Genomic DNA, 6369 nt, shown 5'->3' with positions numbered 1-6369 from the left:
GTTCGCTCATTTTTTTAAAAAAAAATTAAGTTTTTAGTGGTTTACCTTTCGCTTTAATAATTTGTTATACTCACGAAGAACGTATAATTATGTAAATAATATTAAAAGAAACTGTAAAAACCAATTATCATAATGCACTATAGTTATATAATAATGTGGTAAATCCTAGAGGTCTGTTTTAGTTTAGTGAAAACAAAGGCCTTCTTATGCTATCTCATGTAACAATATCTTACAAACCTTTTATTTCATTATATAAAGTTCATCAATTCTGGTGACAACTCTTAAAGGTTTAAAGGCCGCTTATGGATGACAGAGGCAAGGGACAGTGACATTGCCCTATCAAGCAGGACAAGCACCCTCTCCACCCAAGCTAGGACCAAGGAGGGTCAGGCAATGACTGCTGATGACTCAGCAGATAGACCAATAGGCTCCCACAAATCCCCCATCCTTAGCTCACAGGGATGGTGAGGTTGCAGTGACCAAAGAAACTATTATGACGGAGGAAAACCTGTAAAGAATAGGCCAGACTATTCCGTGTATATGTAGGCAAAGGAAAAGTGAACCGTAACCAAACAGAAGGGTCCAATGTAGTACTGTCTGGCCATTCAAAGGAGCCCATAACTCTCTAGAGGTAGTATCTCAATGGGTGGCTGGTGCAATTAAAAATCTTCAAATTCATTTATGAGAAATTTCCATCGATCACAAAATAAATTTATTAATTTATTAATTAAGATCTTTATAAAACCCCAGTCAGAGCATTTGATATTGAAAATATGCATTATGAAATGTTTAGAAATAAATTTCAAAGAGACATTAGTGTTAGCATATGCACGATCATGCACGCAACATAACAGCTCATGTAACATTGGACTAATAATAGATTGAAAAGTTCCAGTCTGTTGGTGAATGTGAATAAGTACTTGGAACGAAAATGAATAATAATCATGATGGAAAACTTGAACCGCTTATGAGAAGGCCAGGATAATGATATGCAGGACATTACTCTCAAGTCCCTGCAAAATTTCACAAATTTATGTCCGAGCACGGCAGAGAATCTAGTCAATTCTGGATTATTATGCGTTGGTGTTTGGTACTGAAATCATTCCTTGAGGAGGTGAGAATTGTTTTATTAGTAATAGGTAGTAGGTTGGCCAGGGCACCAGCTATCCGTTGAGACACTAGAGAGTTATGGCATCTTTTGACTGGCCAGACAGTACTACATTGGATCCTTCTCTCTGGTTACGGTTCATTTGATCTTTGCCTACACATAAAATGAATACTCTGGCCTATTCTTTACACACTCTCCTCTGTCCTTATACACCTGACAACACTGAGATTACCAAACAATTCTTCTTCACCAAAGGGGTTAACTACTGCAATGTAATTGTTCAGTGGCTACTTTCCTCTTGCTAAAGGTAGAAGAGACCCTTTAGCTATGGTCACCAGCTCTTCTAGGAGAAGGCCACTCCAAAATCAAACCATTATTCTCTAGTCTTGGGTAGTACCATAGCCTCTGTACCATGCTCTTCCACTGTCTTAGGTTAGAGTTATCTTGCTCGAGGGTACACTCGGCCACACTATTCTATCTAATATCTTTTCCTTTTGGTTTGGTAAAGTTTATTTAGTTTATATAGGAGGTATTTATTCTAACGTTGTTACTCTTCTTAAAATATTTTGTTTCCTTTTTTTCCTTTCCTCACTGGGCTATTTTCCCAGCTGGAGCTCCTGGGCTTATAGCATCCTGCTTTTCCAACTAGGGTTGTAGCTTAGCAAGTAATAATAATAATAATAATAATAATAATAATAATGATAATAATAATGAGAGGCAGAGGCAAGGGACAGTACCAATTGCCTAGCTAGCAGGACAATGCCCTAAGTGACTGACCATATGTTCGTATGATCAGCAACCAAGATCCCTCTCCACATAAGCTAGGACCAGGAAGGGTCAGGCAATGGCTGATGATGACGCCCATATATGCATACGCACCAAGTCCCCTCTACACCCAAGCTAGGACCAGGGAGGGTCAGGCAATGGCTGATGATGAAAACCATATCATATACATACGCACCAAGCCCCCTCTACACCCAAGCTAGGACCAGGGAGGGTCAGGCAATGGCTGATGATGACCACCATATATACATATTCACAAAGCCCCCTCTCCACCCAAGCTAGGACCAGGGAAGGTCTGGCAATGCCTGATGATGACCACCATATATACATACACACCAAGCCCCCTCTCTACCCAACCTAGTACCAAGGAGGGTCAGGCAATGGCTGCTGATGACTCAGCAAGTAGTATAGGCTTCCCCAAACCTCCCAACGTTGGGGTTGCATATATTACAAGAAACTATCGATCTTGAGCGAGACTCGAACGCCCGTCCAGTAGATAGCCAGGCAGGGACGTTTCCAATAAGCTACCATAAACACTATGGTTGTGGTATAAACCCCATGATTGTGGTATAGTGTATATAGAAAGATCTATGGCACAAACAATGGGAATAGGATTTGTAATGTATGGATTATCCCAAAATAGAAACAAGGACAAATATTGAGATGAAAGAGAAAGTAATCTTGTTAGTGTATATATAAAAGACGATTAAATAGTTATGCAACACTTGCTGTACTCTTTGCTTGAAGTGTTATTATTATTATTATTATTATTATTATTATTATTGTCAAAATTCTTCTTCTTCTTCTTAACATTATTATTATTATTATTATTATTATTATTATTATTATTATTATTTATTATTATTATTATTATTATTATTACTAACAGTACTGGTTTACAATAACAGACATGTACAAGTTGAAGAACCCTAACAGGAATATTAGCTTAGCTCAGAAAGGAAACGGAGTTGGAATGAATAAACTATCATATATATATATATATATATATATATATATATATATATATATATATATATATATATATATATATATATATATATATATATACATATGTGTATTTATATGTATATATATATATATATATATATATATATATATATATATATATATATATATATATATATTTATGTGTGTGTTTGTGTGTATATACGTATGTATATAAAGCATATATATACACACACACACACACACACACACACACACACATATATATATATATATATATATATATATATATATATATATATATATATATATATATATATATTGTAATCCATAATTACTTTAAATATTTTGTTCGTGGTTTTTGCCATTTGTTTTAATTAAAGTCACGAAAAGTTCTCTTGGAACATTCTTTTATCCCCGGCCAAGGTTTTGTTTGTGTTTATTTGTATAGTGTTTATTCACCGTATTCCTTTTTTTTTGCTTTTCATGTTTTGTGGAGCGGACTGCCCGTCTTCAGTGATTAGCTTGTTGAACTGCCGCATTACATAGTTATGCTTTCGCTCTCTCTCTCCGTTTACTTGGAGTGCGTTTTTGGGCAGCGGGGCAGAGAGTGTCGGCTCCCCAACAGAGGAGGTCTTACTGCATTTTTCACGGCTTGATAATCGGAAGATATTTGTTCCTGACCCTGCAGCTACCATTTAATTGGAGAGGCTCCTGCTAATGGATTTTAGCCTTCTAAGCATTGTTATTGCTTTTGTGCTGCTGCCTGCCACTGCTGCTGGCTGTTGCCGTGTGTCTGACCTCCTGGAGTCGTGAGGAGGCCTTCTAGTGACGGAGAACGGTAAGCGAACCGTATAAGTTCTTCCTTCGTCTGATTAAATCATATAGACAATTTACGTTGCCCCAGTGATCCCCTCGGTGCAAGAACACCCCTAGTGATCCTGAAGTAGGACATTCGCTGATGATGTGTCATAATAAGCTTTAATTATGAATTCGGTGCAGTTTTTGATTACTTATGCAAGCATTCTTCTGATATTTCCTCGTGACCTGTAAAGTGTTGTATTATCGCCAATTTCGGATATATTATTATTTAAAGGTGTATTTTGATCATTATTGTAAAATTTATTAGTTTTAAGGTTTACTTCACTCTGGAACTCTAACTGTCGTATGCTAGGGAAAGTGTGTATTTTTCTACCTCCTACACCTTTTCTTTCTCTTCGACTGAGGTATATAAGTTAGGTAGGCGTGTGACGGTTCGAGAGTTATTATTGTACAGTAGTGTATGTGTTTTTCCAGTTCCTAAGAAAGCTTTTCGAGGACTACTTTATGTAATTTAAGACTACTTTTGTTAATTAAATTTTATTGTTAAGTTTGATTCAGTGTTTTTTGTATCCCTCTTTGAGAGTTGTTTTGCTTTTTGAATTTTGTGTCGCTGCTGGTTCTTGCCTGGTATTTTGGCACTGAGCCAGTCTGAAAAAAAAAATCCGGGATGAACATAATCAATCTTGAGTTCATTACATAATTTGGCGACCCTGCCAGGATTCAGTTTAGCGACATAATTTTCAACTGTAAACGGCTCTTGGAGAGGCGGTCAAGCCACTGAACGTATTTAGAGTGATTATTTCTATTTAATTAATTCAGGATGCATTATTTAGAGGGTGAAGAAGCTGAGGTAGCGAACTTTTTGGCTAGTGTTAACTGGGAAAAGGATCTGTTTAAACTAAAAAGGGATCAATTGTGGTTGATTGCAGAGTTCTTGGATTTAAGTTTGGCCACTGAGGTTAAGAAGGGACCGTTGTTGTTTGAGGTCTTGAAGGCCGCTAAGATATATAGAGAGACTCTTGATAGGAAGGATGTTCTGGAAAGTAGTAGGCTGGATGAGAGTGAGCCTGAGGAGGTGGAGGAATTAGAAGGTGAAGGTAAAGAAAATTCTATTGATAATGGTGATGACCAATTGGAAATTTTGAAAGAAAAAACCAAGATGAAGGAACTGGAGTTTAGAGCTCTACAACTTAGAGCTGATGAAAGGGCAAAAGAGAGAGAGCATGAAATTGAGGTACTTAAATTAAAGATTAAGTTGAATCAGGGAAATAATGGTAGCAATAATAATTCTAGTGTTGATGAAACAAGGTTTAATATGTTCGCTGCGTTAAAACTGGTACCACACTTTTCCGAGGAGGAGGTTAATGAGTTTTTTGTGTCATTTGAAAAAATTGCTAAGAAGCTTGCCTGGCCAAAGGATATGTGGACAACATTAGTTCAGTGTCGTTTGGTGGGTAAAGCTCAAAGGGTCTATAATAATCTTAGTGACGATCTCTCCGCGGATTACGACACCGTAAAAAGTATTGTGCTGAAAGCGTATGATTTGGTGCCTGAAGCATACAGGCAGAAGTTTCGTAATCTGCGGAAGGATCTTGACGTTACTTATGTTGAGTTTGCTCGAAAGAAAGTTCAGTTTCTCGATGACTGGTTGAAATCCAAAGAAGTAGACAATTTTGTTAAACTGAAAGAGCTGCTTCTGGCAGAAGAATTTAAGAGGAACGTGAGTCGTGACTTGCGAATTCATTTGGAAGAGTTGAAACTAGACTCCATTCAGGAAATAGCAATTGCTTCCGACGAGTATGCACTTACCCATCGGGAGGAACCCCTTAGGAAAAGAATTAATCAGGATAGGTTCTTCCCCAATGAATATAATACACATGGTAATAATCGTCAGTCTTCTAAAGGAACATCAAGGTCAAATAAAGACGGGTCAGAAAAACTTTCTAATGAAGACAGAGGTGTAAGCGACTCTCGTAGTTTCGTAAACAGTAGTAGGTCGGTTAATGGTGGTGGTAGTAGTGGTAGAAATTTTGGTAGTAGTAGTAGTGTGAAATGTTATTGGTGCCACAAGACGGGGCACGTAAAGGCTAATTGTTACGGTTGGAAAAACTTTAAGGAGAGGAGGTCTAATCCAGTAAACATTGTTGTAGCTGAAAAAACGACAAACGTAAACCAAAGTATGGAACAGGAAAAGTGACTAAAATTTAAGAGGTACATTTCTGACGGATCTGTGTTTGTTGGTAACAATAAAAGAACAAAGGTTTGTTTAAAGGTATTACGGGACTCTGGAGCAGCTCAGTCTCTCATATTAAAAACTGCTGTTCCAAAGGATTTTGTATTTTCTAATAATGAATTTGTGGTGTTGGGTGGTTTCCCGAACTCTATTACGTCTTGTCCTTTAGAGAAGTTTAATATTCACACCAAGTATTTTAAAGGGACTGCTAAACTGGCTGTGGTAGACAGTTTGCCAGTTCCCGGAATTCACCTTCTTTTAGGGAATGATTTGGCTGAAGGTGAAGGTGCAATTGATAATATATGTCCAATTTTGACTCTCCTGAATGTGACTTGTGAAGGCGATGAGATTGAAACTAATTTTTATAATCCTGTCTCTGTAGTAACTCGGTCTAGAGCTCGGGGGATGGATCTCGAGGATGTTAACTTAGATTTATATCAAGTAGACAGACAAATGA

This window comes from Palaemon carinicauda, chromosome 37 (assembly GCF_036898095.1).
Source record: "Palaemon carinicauda isolate YSFRI2023 chromosome 37, ASM3689809v2, whole genome shotgun sequence".
Taxonomy (NCBI): Eukaryota; Metazoa; Arthropoda; class Malacostraca; order Decapoda; family Palaemonidae; genus Palaemon; species Palaemon carinicauda.
Note: the sequence above shows the minus strand (reverse complement) of the source record.